Genomic DNA, 15846 nt, shown 5'->3' on the forward strand with positions numbered 1-15846 from the left:
AAGGAGATGATGGTAAACCAATTCTGGATTTGTACCAAGAAAACTATGGATCCATTACCAGAATGATGGAGGTGGAGTATTCTGGAAGACATGTGTCTGTGGAGTCGTTATGTTCCAGAAATGACAGCCAATGATAAGGCAGGCTACAAGGTAAGGACCTCGATAGTCCCAACCAGAGGGGAAATCAGGAATCAAATGATGATATTTATTGAGTGCTTTCTATGTGCAGAAACTGTACTTGGACAAGTGCTTGGGAGAAGACAGTACAATAGAGTTGGGAGACATGATACCTGCCCTCAAGGAATTTACAGTCCAGTGGAGGCAGGTTGATGTCAAGGAATTTACAGTCCAGTGGAGGCAGGTTGATGATGAAAATATACTAAGCACTCAGTGCCAAGCCCACTGCCTTTCCATGCCTACCCGTGCCAACCAATCACGCTGCCAAGTGGGCGGGGTGGCACTCGCAGGATGGTCTAGGCAGCGGGTGACCTATATCTCTATAATTCTGTTAATTTATATTGATGCTATTGATGCCTGTTTACTTGTTTTGATGTCTGCTCCCTCCTTCTAAATTGTGAGCCCACTGTGGTCAGGGATTGTCTCTGTTGCTGAATTGTACTTTCCAAGCACTTAGTACAGTCCTCCCCACCCAGTAAGCGCTCAATAAATATGATTGAATGAATGCCAAGCACTGGTGTAGATAGATCTTAAAATGGTGGTAGAAATCATCCACTTGGGATGAGTTTGTCTGAGAAAAATGTAGGTTAGGTGACTGATTACCACTGACAAAATTAGCCATTTGCAGAGCCTCCTCTCTCACCAGATTCACTGTTAATTATTCCCAAATCGATCATATTGATGATATTTATTGAGTGCTTACTGTATGCAGAGAACCATTAAATGCTTGGGGGGGGGGTACATTATAACCAAGTTGGTAGACACATCCCCTGCCCACGATTAGCTTATAGTCTAGAGTGCTTACTGTGTGCAGAGCACTGTACTAAGCATTTGGGGAAATCCAATATAACAGAGTTGGTAGACACGTTCCCTACCGACAAGGTGCTGACTTTGTAGAAGGGGGAGACAGATTAGATTATGGACATGAACATAGGTGCTGACACACTCAACGAGACTGGGCCAAGGTGATCTCAACTTCAGCCCGAGGCAGTGGCCCATTCCTGAAGAGACTCTTTTTACACAGTATGAATTGAAAACTGCTGATTTTCCACCTTTTTTTTTTGCTGGTTCACAAGCGACAGAGCAGACATTAGCAACCGTTCCCATGGGACTGGCGGACTAGACTCACAACGACTCATCCAAGCCCCCGCCCCTCTAAATGAGGGGGTGGTGAGGAGTCAATGTATTTTTGGACACTGCGAGATTTGTACAGGCTTTACAAACACAATCAATTTTAGCTCGTTCTTACAGTCTGGAGCTGAGGAGGTTGACTTTGTTCCAAGGGGTTTGAGCTAGGGCTTTGTGCCAGGAGTTGGAATGAAAGGTGAAAGAGGGGATTGGTGGAGTTTAGTGCAGAGGGAAGCTGGGCCTTCTGGAAACAGAAGAGGATGGGGGGGGTGGGGGGAAACAGAGGGCTAGGCACTCTAAGAGGCCTTCCAATCAATCAATTGTATTTATTGAGCTATTACTGTGTGCAGAGCACTGTACTAAGCACTTGGAAGAGTACTATAGAACAGTTGGTAGACATGTTCCCTGCCCACGGTGAGCTTAGAGTGTGACTAAGATCTCATTTCCTCTTCTCCCACTCCCTTCTGCATCCCCCTTGCACTTGGATTTGGTCCCTTTATTCACCCTCCCCCCAGCCCCTTAATACTTATGCACATAACCATAATTGATTTTTTGTTTGTATCAATGTCTGTCTTCCCTGTTAGACTGTAAGCTCATTAGGGACAGGGACTGTGTCTACTAATTGTTATAGTCTCCTGAGCGCCTAGTACAGTGTTCTATGCAAAGTAAGTGCTCAATAAATACAATTGATTGATAATCTAATTTACGCTTGAGGTAATGTTTCCTCCCTTGGTGAGAGGGGATCCCTTGTGGATCTGATCAAATGAAGAGGCAGAGGGAGTGAGGGTGAGAAGCTTCACAGTTGCCGCAGCTGGCAAGGGGAACCAGGATTCCTGGAATCCTGGTATAACCTACGAGGACCTGAGCAGCATGCTTTGCACGAGCTCGTCCTCTAGGCCGTAAGCTCATTGTGAGCGGGCAACATGTCTGTGATATTGTTATATTGTACTCTCCCAAGCGCTTAGTACTGTGCTCTGCACACAGGAAGCACTCAATAAATTTGTTTGACTGAGTAGAGAGCAGGCGTGTCCAGAAAAAGTTTTGTTGCCACAAGATGCTTTGTAAAGAAAAAATAAGGATCCTTTGAGCCTTATGTTGGACAAATTCTTCACTAAAACTTGAAAAGCCAAAGCTACCAGTTTCAATTTCTGCAAAGGCTGTGCCCCATTACATCTCCTTTAGCTAATGTTGAGATGACATGCCTTGAATCTCTTTAATAATAATGATAAGGGTGGTATTTGTTAAGCACTTACTATCTGCAAAGCACTGTTCTAAGCACTGAGGGGAATACAAGGTGATCAGGATGTCCCAAATGGGGCTCACATTTTTAATCCCCATTTTACAGATGAAGTAACTGAGGCACCAAGAAATTAAGTGACTTGCCCAAAGTCGCACGGCTGGTAAGCGGCAGAGTGGGGATTAAAACCCATGACCTCTGACTCCCAAACCCAGGCTCTTTCCACTGAGCCATGCTGCGTAGTGTACAGATGTTGAGTGCTGTGGTAACAGTATTTATCAATCACTGGTATTTATTAGTCACTGTGAGGAGACTGTATTAAGCACTGGGAAAGAAGAGATAGGAATTAGATCCAGTCCCCCTCTTGGGCAAGTTACTTAACTTCTCCGTACCTCAGTTTCCTCATATGTAAAATGGGGATTAAATTATATTCCCTCCAACCTAGACTGTGAGCTCCACATAGGACAGGGACTGCGTCCAACCTGACTATCTTGTATCAACCCAGGTGCTTAGAACATAGTAAGATCTTACTATGCTTAGCATTCATTCATTCAGTCGTATTTATTGAGTGTTTACTGTGCACAAAACACTGTACTAAGCACTTGGAAGAGTACAATACAACAACAGACACAGTCCCTGCCCATAACAAGCTCACAATCTAGAAGATAGTAAATTCTTAACAAATACCGTAGTTATTATTCTCTGTGCCTCAGATTCCTCATCTGTAAAATGGAGATTAGTTACCCATTCTCCTTCCCCCTTCGACTATGAGTTCTGTATGGGTTGTGCATCACCTGATCATGTCATATCTACCCCAGCGCTTAGTTCAATGCTTGGCATATAGCCCAGAGTAAATATCAAGAATCATCATTAATAGACCAAAAGGCTATAGTTCCTCAGATAAAGTTCAATATCCTGTTGTGGAGCAAAAGACAGAGACTGCAGAGAAGCAAATCGAAGATCAGATATCTAAAAATCTCTTCCCTTCCCTTCTTTCTGATGTGTCTAAGCTTCCTGTCAAGGAGTGGCTACCTCATCCCAGTGTTCTGGAGGCCCCTTTCCTCTGAGCTACTTGTGAAAACTCAACACCCAGGACAAACCTTTTGGGAGACCCAATCTTTTGTTTCTTTTAAATGGTATGTGTTATGCTCTTACTGTGTGCCAGGGACTGTTCTACACATTGTAGTAGAGACAAGCTAATCAGGTTGGACACAGTCCCTGACCCACATAGGACTCACAATCTTCATCCCCACTTAAAGTGATTTGCCCAAGGTTACACAGAAGGCAAGGGAGGAACCGGGACTATCTTGAAGACTGATAATGGTGATGATGATGGGATTTGTTCAGCACTTACTTTGTGTCAAGCTTTTTTCTAAGTTAAGTCACTTCACTTCTCTGGATCTCAGTGACCTCAGCTGTAAAATGGGGATGAAGACTGTGAGCCCCATGTGGGACATGGACTCTGTCCAACCTGATTGGCTTGTGTCCACCCCATCACTTAGTACATTGCCTGGCACATAATAAGTGTTTAAAAAATACCATTTTAAAAAATAGGAAGACAGGGAAGGAGTGAGAAAGAAATGAAAAAGAAAATAAGAACAGGGTGAAGAGAAACAGCAGGAAGGAATTTGGAATAGCTAGAGTGGGAATTTGCATCTCCTTGAACTTTCCACCAGCGCTTAGAACAGTGCTTGGCACATAATAAGTGCTTAGCAAATATCAACATTATTATTGTCTATATTGTTATTATCTTTCCTCTGATTTCAGAATTCATTCTAAGAGCTCCCTGACTAGGAGTGATGATCTATCAGCTGTGAAACGCAAATAGGAACGGCACCATCTCCTCAAGAAGAAGACTAAAGTCTTGGACACGGTAGGAGAGCACTGCACCGGCGAGCACTCTGACAAGCAAGCTCTGGGTTGTCCTCTAAAGACAAGAAGTCATAAGTACAAGGTGCCCCCAAAATAGGACCCTGAGATCCCCAAGCCCCCAGTCTGGCCCAGAGCCTTCTGATGCCATGGGATCCAGATCAGAGCAACTCCCTGGGATTGTTATTTTAAGGTATTTGCTGAGCACTTACTATGTGCCAGGCACTGTACTAAACGCTAGGATCAGTACAAGCTAATCATGTTGGACACAGGCCACGTCCCTCATGGGGCTCACAGTCTTAATCTCCATTTTACAGAAAGGGGAACTGAGGCATAGAGAAATGAAGTGACTTGCTCAAAGTCACACGGCAGGCAAGTAGCGGACCCGGAATTACAACCCAGGTCCTTCTGACTCCCAGGCCCGGGCTCTGACCAATAGGCCACGTGGTAGGATCAGTCTGCTGGGGGTGAGAATCCAGGAGGAGGGGGAGTTGCCATTTTGCCACTGAAGCCTGTCACCATAGAATTAGCCTTAACCTTCCCTTTCTTCCAACCCCCATTTTCTCTCTGTTGCCAAATCCTGTCAGTTCTTTCTCCACATTTCCAAAAGCAGCATAGCCTAGTGGAAAGAACATGGGCCCGGGAGTCAAAGCATTTGGGTTCTAATACCTGCGCCATCACTTGTCTGCTGTGGGACTGGGGCAAGTCACTTCACTTCTGGGCCCCAGTTAACCTCGTCTGTAAATTGAGGATTCCTTCCTTCCTTCCTACTTAATATATGGAACACACTGTACTAAACACTGAGGTAGATACAAACTAATCAGGTTGGACACAGTTCATGTCCCACATTCCCATTTTAAGGACAAGGTCACTGAAGCCCAGAGAAATGAAGTGACCTTCCCAAGGCCACACAGTGACAAGTGGAGCTGGGATTAGAACCCAGGTCCTTCTGATTTCTGTGAGCCCCATGTGGGATGTGGACTGTGTCCGACCTTATGTACTTGTATCTACCCCAGGACTTAGTACAGTGCCTGGTACATAGTAAATGCTTAACAAATACCATTTTTTAAAAAGTCTATTCCTCTCCATCCAAGTGAGCTTCTGCCTGGTGTGACCTTGGGCAAGCCGCTTAACTTCTCTGTGCTTCATCTGTAAAATGGGAATTAAGACTATGAGCCTGACATGGGATAACCTGATTACCTTGTATCTACCCCAGCGCTTAGAACAGTGCTCGGCACATAGTAAGTGCTTAACAAATACCAACATTATTATTAACTGCACTTACTATAATAATGATAATTATGGTACCTGTTAAGTGCTTACTATATGCCAAGTACTCCCTAAGCACTGGGGTAGATACTAGGTAATCAGGTTATCCCCTGTGAGGCTCACAGTTAATCCCCATTTTACAGATGAGGTGACTGAGGCTCAGAGAAGTTAAGTGACTTGCCCACAGTCACACAGCTGACAAGTGGCAGAGCCGGGATTCAAACCCATGACCTCTTTCCACTGAGCCACGCTGCTTCTCTTTACTATCATTATCATTATTATTCTCATTGGTCTCACTGGTATTGGTCTAACATCACAATTACTATTATTATTATTATTCTCATTGGTCTCATTGGTTTTGGTCTAATCACAATTACTATTATTATTATTATTCTCATTGGTCTCCTTGGTATTAATCTAGCATCACAATTGCTACTATTATTCTCATTGATCTCATTGGTATTGGTCTAATATCACAATTACTATTATTCTCATTATTATTATTATTTTTAGTCTCCCTGCCTCTAGTCTTTATTCTGTTCACTTTACAATTCAAAATATTTTTTTAAAACAATCACTGCACACACATCTCCCCACTCCTCAAACCATTACCCAATCTTTAAGACTGTCGGTCTTAAAGGAACTCAGTTCTCCCCGTCCTATGTCACCATCAGTCATCATCATTAGCATTTATTGAGCACTTACTGGGCGCAAAGGGCATTGTACTAAATGCTTGGGAAAGTACAATACAGAGTTGATAGACACATCCCCTGCCCACAGTGAGCTTACAATCTAGAGGGGGAAGATAGACCTCAATATGAATAAGTAATATCTAATTTATAATTTATAGATATGTCCATAAGGGCTGTGTGATTGAGGGTGAGGCAAATATCAGAGGTCCAAAGGTCACAAGTCCAAGTACATAAGATAACGTAGAAGGGGGAGTAGGCCAGGGAAAAAGAGCTTAATCAGGGAAGGCCTCTAGGAAGAGATGAGAAATAAGGCCTTGTAGGTGATCAGGTGCATATGGAGAGGGAGGGATGGAGGGCCAGACTAGGGAGAAAATGTGTGAAAAGGGTAGGCGGCAAGATAGACAAGATCAGGGCATAGTGAGTAAGCTAGCACTAGAGGAGAATAGTGTGGCAGGGCTGGGCTGTAGTAGGAGATCATTTTTCCACTAACCTACTTATCCACTCTCTTCTCTCACTACACCCCAGCTCACACTCTACGCTCCTCTCATGCCAATCTAATCATTTTGCCACATCCTCCTCTCTCTCACCACAGACTTCTTCCTCACCCTTCTCGACTCCTGCAAAGAGCTCCCTTCCGAGTCAAATCTGTCAGACCACAGTTCTCCCCATCTTCAAGTCCATTCTGAAATCTCATCTCCACCATGAGACCTTCTGTGATTCATTTCAACTCCCCTATCTTCTGTCTCCCAGCTGTCACTTCCATTCCTTGATCTGCTACTCATTCATTCAGTCGTATTTATTGAGCGCTTATGGGATGCAGAGCACTGTACTAAGTCCTCTCAGTTCACTCCTCTAATGCCAACCTTCTCACTTGATCTCGTCTATCTTGCCTCCAACTACTTGCCCATGTCCTGTCTCTGGCCTGAAATCCCCTCCCTCTTGAAATCTGACAATTACTCTCCCCACCTCCAAAGCCTTATCCAAAGACACATCTCCTTTTAGAGGCCTTCCCTGACTAAGCCCTCATTTCCTCTTCTCCCACTTTCTTCTGTGTCACCTTTGCGCTTGTGTTTGCCCCCTTTATTCACCCTTCCCTTGGTAATTTATTTCTGTTAATGTCTGTCTCCCCATCTAGACTGTGTAAGCACTTTGTGGGCAGGCAACATGTCTACCAACTACCAACTCTATTACATTGTCCTCTCCCAAGTGCTTAGTACAATGCAGAGCACCCAGTGTGGGACCTTGAACAAGTCACTTAAATTTTGTGCGCCTCAGTTCCCTCCACTGTAAAATGGGGATCAAGACCGTGAGCTGCACATGGGACGGGGGCTGGGTCCAACCCGATTTGCTTGTATTCACCCCAGCGCTTAGTACAGTGCCTGGCTCATAGTAAGCACTTAACAAATGCCAAAATGATTATTACCAGAGTCACCACACTCCCTGCCCCAAACTACCCCTCTCTCTTCCCGGGAGGACCCTTGTCCGATGTGTCCGCAGTTATATTTTTCAAACGTTAAAATACGGCTCCATTCTTTTTCAAGGACTTGCTCTGTGATCACAAGAGGCCACTTAGTCTAGACTGCTGAGAGAGGTGCCGTAACGTTGATTAACGATTATGTATTTCTCAAGTGAGTTGGAAATACTCAACTTTATCTCATGCCTGGATACAATCCCTAGATGCACATTAATCAGGACAGGCGTGACTTAAGTTATAGCTGAGCTGTTAACCTTTTTAGAGGTGCTCTCCCCTGTCGCTTATAAATTGGAGCTATTCATATTTGGAATTTCATTTGCTCAACATTCACTGGGAGTCAGAAGGCCTGGGTTCTAATGCTGACTGTACCACTTGTTTGCTGTGAGACCTGGGGCAGATTGCTTAATTTCTCTGGGCCTCAGTTTACTCATCTGTCAAATGGGGATTTGATACCTGTCCTCCCTTCTCCTTATAATGTGAGCCCCATGTGGGATGGGGACTGTATCTGATCTAATTATATTCTGTCTATCCCAGCACCTAGTACAGTGCTTAGTTCATTCATTCAATAGTATTTATTGAGCACTTACTATGTGCACAGCACTGTACTAAGCGCTTGGAATGAACAGGTCGGCAACAGATAGAGACAGTCCCTGCCGTTTGACGGGCTTACAGTCTAATCGGGGGAGGCGGACAGACAAGAAGGATGGCAATAAATAGAGTTAAGGGGAAGAACATCTCGTAAAAACAATGGCAACTAAATAGAATCAAGGCGATGTACATTTCATTAACAAAATAAATAGGGTAATAAATATATATATATTTATATGTATAATTCATTCATTCAGTAGTATTTATTGAGCGCTTACTATGTGCAGAGCACTGGACCAAGCGCTTGGGATGAACAGGTCGGCAACAGATAGAGACAGTCCCTGCCGTTTGACGGGCTTACGGTCCAATCGGGGGAGACGGACAGACAAGAACAATGGCAATAAATAGAATCGAGGGGAGGAACATCTCATTAAAACAATAGCAAATAAATAGAATAATAGACTAGAATGTTGGTATCTGTTAAGCACTGTATGTGCAGAGCGCTGTTCCAAGCGCTGGGGGAGAGACAGGGCCACCAGGTTGTCCCACGTGAGGCTCACAGCCAATCCCCATTTGACAGATGAGGTAACTGAGGCCCAGAGAAGTAAAGTGACCTGCCCACGGTCACTCAGCTGACAAGTGGCAGAGTGGGGACTCGAACCCATGACCTCTGACTCCCAAGCCCTGGCTCTTTCCACTGAGCCACGAAATGACATTTTTTTTTAATGGCATTAGGTAAGCATTTTATATGTGTCAGGCACTGTTCTAAGCGCTGCGGTAGCTACAACCTAATCAGGTTGGACACGGTCCCTGTCCCACATGGGGTTCGCAGTCTTAATCCCCACTTTACAGGTGAGGGAACTGAGGCGCAGGGAAGTGAAGCGATTTGCCCAAGGTCACGTTGCAGACAAGCTGTGGAATCTAGATTAGAACCTTTGACTTCCAGGCCCAGGCCCTTTTTTATAGTATTTGTTAATTGCTCACTGTGTGTCAAACACTATTCTAACGCTGGGGTAGGTACAAGTTAATTAGGTCAGACACTGTCCCTGGCCCCTGTGGAGCTCACAGTCTAAGAACGAAGGAGCACTGATATTTAGTCCCTTTTTGACTTTTGAGGTAACTGAGGTAGAGAGAGGAATGCAGAATGAAATTTTTAATTTTTAACTTTTTATATTTATGTGTCCACCCCCCCTAGATGGTAAACTCATGTGGCCACTGAACCTGTCTGCTAATTCTGTTCTATTGTACTCTCCCAAGTGTTAGTTCAGTGCTCCACACCTAACAGGTGCTCAATAAAAACAATGCACTGATTGACTGATGATTGACAGTAATAAGAGTATGGAAAATTAAATAAATGGAGTTCTTAATATAAACATAGGTGCTAAGGGTGGCAATATCTGTTAATTCTTTTGGTTTGTCCTCTTGCATCCGCTTGGTACAGTGCTCTGCACTTAGGTGCTCAGTTAATATCCTCTAGACTGTGGGCTCTTCGTGGGCAGGTAATGTGTCTGTCATATTCTCCCAAGTGCTCAGTACTGTGCCCTGTACAAAGTAAGTGCTCAATAATTATGATTGATGGATTAATAAGGTGAAGTAGGGAAGTAGCATGGCCTAGTGGCTAAAGCCCGAGCCTGGGAGTCAGAAGGACCTAGTTTCTAATCCCAGCTGGCCACCTATTTCCTCACGAAAATCAACACGATCAGGTCTGAGCTCCCCAAAGTCACCCCTCCGCCTCTCCCCTCCCCCCAACCAACCCCCTCCCCTACTTTCCCATCCTTCCCTGCAGTATCCTCAGAGGAGATCTCCTCCCTCCTCGCAAGTGCCACCCCCTCCACCTGCGCCTCGGACCCCATTCCCTCTCACCTTCTTAAAACCATCGCCCCTGCCCTCCTCCCTTCCTTAACTTCTATTTTTAACCACTCAATCTCCAAGGGCTCCTTCCCCTCTGCCTTCAAACATGCCCACGTCTCCCCCATCCTAAAAAAACCCGCTCTTGACCCCACTTCCCCCTCCAGTTATCGTCCTATCTCCCTACTACCCTTCCTTTCCAAAATCCTAGAACGAGTCGTCTACAATCGATGCCTAGAATTCCTTAACTCCCATTCTCTCCTAGACCCCCTCCAATCTGGCTTCCGTCCCCTCCACTCTACCGAGACTGCTCTCTCTAAGGTCACCTGTGACCTCCTTCTTGCCAAATCCAATGGCTCCTACTCCATTCTGATCCTCCTTGACCTCTCTGCTGCCTTTGACACTGTCGACCATCCCCTCCTCCTCCATACCTTATCTCACCTTGGCTTCACGGACTCTGTCCTCTCCTGGTTCTCCTCTTACCTCTCTGGCCCATCATTCTCGGTCTCCTTCGCTGGCGCCTCCTCCCCCTCCCATCCTTTAACTGCTGGAGTTCCTCAAGGGTCAGTTCTTGGCCCTCTTCTGTTCTCCATTTACACTCACTCCCTCGGTGAACTCATCCGCTCTCACGGCTTTGACTACCATCTCTACGCAGATGACACGCAGATCTACATCTCCGCCCCTGTCCTCTCCCCCTCCCTTCAGGCTCGCATCTTAGTAAATGCTTAACAAACACCACTATTATTATTAGTTCATGCCCTTCTATACTAATTCCCCCCAAAGTCGACCAGATGGCTGATATGCAGGATTTTTTGGTTAGTATTAGTATTTCCATTTTCCTTCTAAATTCCATCAGTACTTGAATGTTTTGCCCTTCTGACACCAACCTACTCTGCATACTTCCATCTTGTCTGTCTTGCCCCTGACCTCTCACCCACGTCCTGCCTGTGGCCTGGAACATCCTCCCTCCTCATACCCGACAGACAGTTACTCTCCCCACCTTCAGAGACTTATTGAAGGCACATCTCCTCCAAGAGGCCTTCCCTGCCTAAGCCCTCCTTTTCTCTTCTCCCACTGCCTTCTGCGTCACCTTTGCACTTGGATTTATTCACCCCTCCCTTAGCCCCACAGCACTTTTGTACATATCCATAATTTAATTAATGTCTTTATATTAATGCTTATCTCCCCTCTAGACTGTAAACTCACTATGGGTGGGTAACATCCCCTAATTTTGTTGCATTGTAATAACAATAATAATAATAATGGTATTTGTAAAACGCTTACTATGTGCCAGGCACTGTTCTAAGCGCTGGGGTAGATACAAGCGAATTGGGGTGGACACCGTCCCTGTCCCTTGCTGGGCTCACACTCTCAATCCCCATTTTAAAGATGAGGTAACTGAGGCTCAGAGAAGTGAAGTGACTTGCCCAAGGTCACACAGCAGTCGAGTGGTGGAGCCAGGATTAGAACCCATGACCTTCTGAGTCCCAGGCCCATGCTGTATCCACTAAACCATTCTGCTTCTCCCAAACGCTTAGTACCATTTCTCTGCACTCAGTAAGCGCTCAGTAAAAACAGTCGACTGACTGATATTTTCAAAGGGTTGAGTCTTCCATTCAAACATTCTGAAAGGACTTTAAAACAGAAAGTGGTAGCCATTAGCCGAGCAGGACAGTCTAGAGTCAATCCATCAATCGACGCTATTCCTTCAGCATTTACTGTGTGCAGAGCACTCTAATAAGCCCATGATGATGATGCTATTTGTTAAGCGCTTACTATGTGCTAAGCATTGTTCTAAGCGCTCGGGTAGGTACAAGGTAATCATGTTGTCCCACGTGAGGCTCTCAGTCTTAATCCCCATTTTTATGGATAACGTAACTGAGGCACAGAGAAGTTAAGCTACTTGCCTAAGGTCACACAGCAGCCAGTTGGCAGAACTGGGATTAGAACCCACGTCCTCTGACTCCCAAGTCCATGCTCTTTCCACTAAGTCATGCTGCTTCTCGAAGAGAGGTCACATTAGAGCAGACTCCAGAGTAAGGCTACTCAAGACTACTCTTCTGCGACTATTTGAATTGATCAGTCAGTGGTATTTATTGAGTGCTTATTGTGTTCAGGGAACTGTACTAAGCGCTTGAGAGAGTATAGTACAACAATATAACAGACATATTCCCTACCCTGTTAATCAGGTTGGACACAGTCCCTGTCCCACATAGGGCTCCCCATCTTCATCCCCATTTTCCAGATGAGGTGACTGAGGCCCAGAAAAGCGAAGTGACTTGCCCAGAGTCACACAGCAGACAAGTGGCAGAGCCAGGACTAGAACCCAGGCCCTTCTGCCTCCCAGGCCCAGGCTCTATCCACTAGGCTGCACTGCTTCTCATCACTCGGGCAGAATCTGCTGATGAGCCATTTCTAGTTATTGTTGGGGCGACCCAGAGAGAAAGCCCAGAACGTGTCCTCTCTGGTAGGTCCAAGAACGCCCCAGTGCCGGGGAGCGTAGAGTGTTCGATGCTGTCGTAGTCTGCTTCTAGTTGAGAGGTTGCGGCGTAATTGGATCTAGCGGATGCCCCCAGTGCTTTGAGCTGTCAAAATTGCAGATTGCATCACCTCATCCAAGGGGGATTTGCAACAGACCCCCATCCACTACACATCTATTCCACCTCCCCGTATGTGTGTGTGTGTACACACACACAGACTTCAAAGACACATTAACATCTCAAATCACACAAAGCGGCTCCCTTAACTGCATCCTGTCTCAGGAAGGGTGAGACTGATGCTGAACTGGGAATCCAAGCCTATTTGCATTCTCTGGATCATTTTACTTTAGAGAGGGTTGCTTCAGAGCAGAAGGGATGTAGGCCAGCCCTCCCCGCCCCCCCCCAACTCCCCAACCCCGTTTCTTCATCCATGCATGGAACTGATTTTGGACAAGTGGATAGAAGGAATCAGTGGTATAAGGATAATAATAGTAATAACAATAATTATGGTATTTGTTAAGTGCCTACTATATGCCAGACGCTGTACTAAGTGCTGGGGTGGATATGAGCAAATTGGGTTGGACAATATCTTTCCCACATGGGGCTCACAGTCTCGCTCCCCATTTGACAGATGAGGTGACTGAAGCCCAGGGAAGTTAAGTGACTTGTCCAAGGTCACCCAACAGAAGTAGAGCTTGTTACCCCATGGCTAGTTATTGCCCCTTTTGTCCCTTTCCAGAGGAGCAGAGTAGCCCCATTCTCTCGTCCTCCTCACCCCCATACTGCAGACACCCCCCCACCCCACCCCGTTTCTTCATCCATGTGTGAGACTAAAATCAGATAAGCAGAGAGAAGGAATCGGTGGTGTAAGGATGGCAGAGCTGGAGTTTTTTTGTTTTGTTTTGGAGTTTTATGATATTTGTTAAGCACTTACTATATGCCAGGCACTGTAATAATGTAAGCTTGTTTCAGCGAATCTTACTGTTATATTGTACTCTCCCAAGTACAGTGCTCTGCATGCAGTAAATACAGTTGAATGAATGAATAATAATAATAATTGTGATATTTGCTAAGTGCTTACTGTTTGCCAAGCAATGTACTAAGTGCTGGGTTGGTTACAAGGAAATTGAGTTGGACACAGTCCTTGTCCCACTTGGGGCTCACGGTCTTAATCCCCATTTTACAGATGAGGTAACCGAGGCACTGATTTGACTTGCCCAAGGCCCCCGAACAGACATGTCCCGGAGGCAGGATTAGAACTTTTGACTCTCAGGCCCCATGCTCTATCCACTTCTCATTGCCGACCTCTCACCCACATCCTTCTGTCCTAGAACAACCTCCCTCCTTATATCCAACAGTTAATCTCCCCCCCTTCAAAGTCTTACTGAAGGCACATCTCCTCCAAGAGGCCTTCCCTGTCTCAGCCCTACTTTCCCATTCCCTTCTGCATCTTCCTGACTTGCTCCTTTTACTCATTCCCTTCCCAGCCCGCCAGCACTTATGTCCATATCTGTATTCATTTCTTTTAACGTCTGCCTCCCTCTCTGGACTGTAAATTCATTATGGGCAGGAAACGTATCCGTTGTACTGTAATATTGTCCTCTTCTTAATACAGTGCTCTGCACTAAGGCCCTTTTTGCCCTCTTCCTCCCAAGCCAATTGATTTGCCGTTTCCCCCTGCCAACTCTCAGCTCTTCAACATATTCATTCCTTTGCTCCATGGACATGTCCTAATCCAGAGGCAGTTTTCAGCATCCTCCCAGTCACGGGGAAAAGGGAGGGAGGAGAGGCCTGTTAGAAAGGTGGGAGTTGGCTTTAATCATAATAATAATTGTGGTATTAAGTGCTTACTATGTGCTGAGCCCTGTACTAAGCGCTGGGGTAGATACAAGCTATTCAGGTTGGACGCAATGCATGGCCCAGGTGGGCTTTACAGTTTTCAATCCCATTTTACAGATGAGGGAACTGAGGCACAGAGAAGTGAAGTGACTTGACTAAGGTCACCCAGCACACAAGTTGGGAAAGCCAGGAATGGAGCCCAAGGTCCTTCTGCCTCCCAGGCCTGGGCTCTATCCATTAGACCACATTGCTTCCCTTTAATCTTCAACTACATACCCAATCCCCATGACACCCAATATTCAAACCTTATGATACTGACAGACTGCTAAAAGTCAAAATGTTGAGGCCCACACTGCTGTTTTTTTGAAAGTAGTATTTGTTAATCAATTGATGCTGTTTGAGAACTTACTATTTGCACAGCACTATATTAAGCACTTGGTAGAGAGCACTTGGTGAAGCAGCGTGGCTCACTGGAAAGAGCATGGGCTTTGGAGTCAGAGGTCATGAGTTTGAATCCCAGCTCTGCCACTTGTCAGCTGTGTGACTATGGGCAAGTCACTTAACTTCTCGGTGCCTCAGTTCCCTCAACTGTAAAATGGGGATTAAGACTGTGAGCCCCACGTGGGACAACCTGATTCCCCTGTGTCTACCCCAGCGCTTAGAACAGTGCTCTGCACACAGTAAGCACTTAACAAATACCAACATTATTATTATTATTAGAGTACAACGCACACATTCTCTGCCCACAAGCTTACAGTCTAGAGGGGGAGACAGACATTAATATAAATAAAATTACAGGTATGTACACAATTAGTTAACCCGCTCCCTGCCCATAAGGAGCTATTTAAGCATTCACTGTGTGCCAGGCATTGCATGAAGTGTTGGGGTAGTTTCAAGTTAAGTTGGACACAATCCATCTCCCATTTGGGGCTTACAGTCTTAATCCCCATTTTCCAGATAAGGGAACTGAAGCACAAAAAAGTGAAGTGACTTGCCCAAAGTCACACAGCAGAGTGGCCAAGTTGGGATTACAACCCAGGTCCTCTGCCTCCCAGGACCGCGCTCTATCCACTAGGCCATGCTGCTTCTCTGGAATTTGAAAGTGATCCTTTCAACTGGCATTTCTCACATCTTTCTTTTAAATCCAACCCAGAGGAATGAGAAAATCAGGTCTTCATTCATTTTTCACTCTTTCTGCCCATATGCAGGCAGATGCAAATAGAGGGAAGTCCAAAACCACAATTC

At 45.5% G+C, this 15846-nt stretch overlaps 1 long non-coding RNA gene across 1 annotated transcript in view; it reads left to right on the top strand.

Annotated features, from left to right (window-relative positions):
• The window catches only part of LOC114811189, a 25128-nt gene continuing 9282 nt past the window's right edge, over positions 1–15846 (top strand). Inside the window, exons 1-3 of the long non-coding RNA XR_003758863.1 lie at positions 1–150; positions 3553–3678; positions 4310–4415. This is a non-coding gene — a long non-coding RNA (uncharacterized LOC114811189). The remainder of the gene's footprint in view (positions 151–3552; positions 3679–4309; positions 4416–15846) is intronic.

The sequence above is a fragment of the Ornithorhynchus anatinus genome, chromosome 4, assembly GCF_004115215.2.
Source record: "Ornithorhynchus anatinus isolate Pmale09 chromosome 4, mOrnAna1.pri.v4, whole genome shotgun sequence".
Lineage (NCBI taxonomy): Eukaryota > Metazoa > Chordata > Mammalia > Monotremata > Ornithorhynchidae > Ornithorhynchus > Ornithorhynchus anatinus.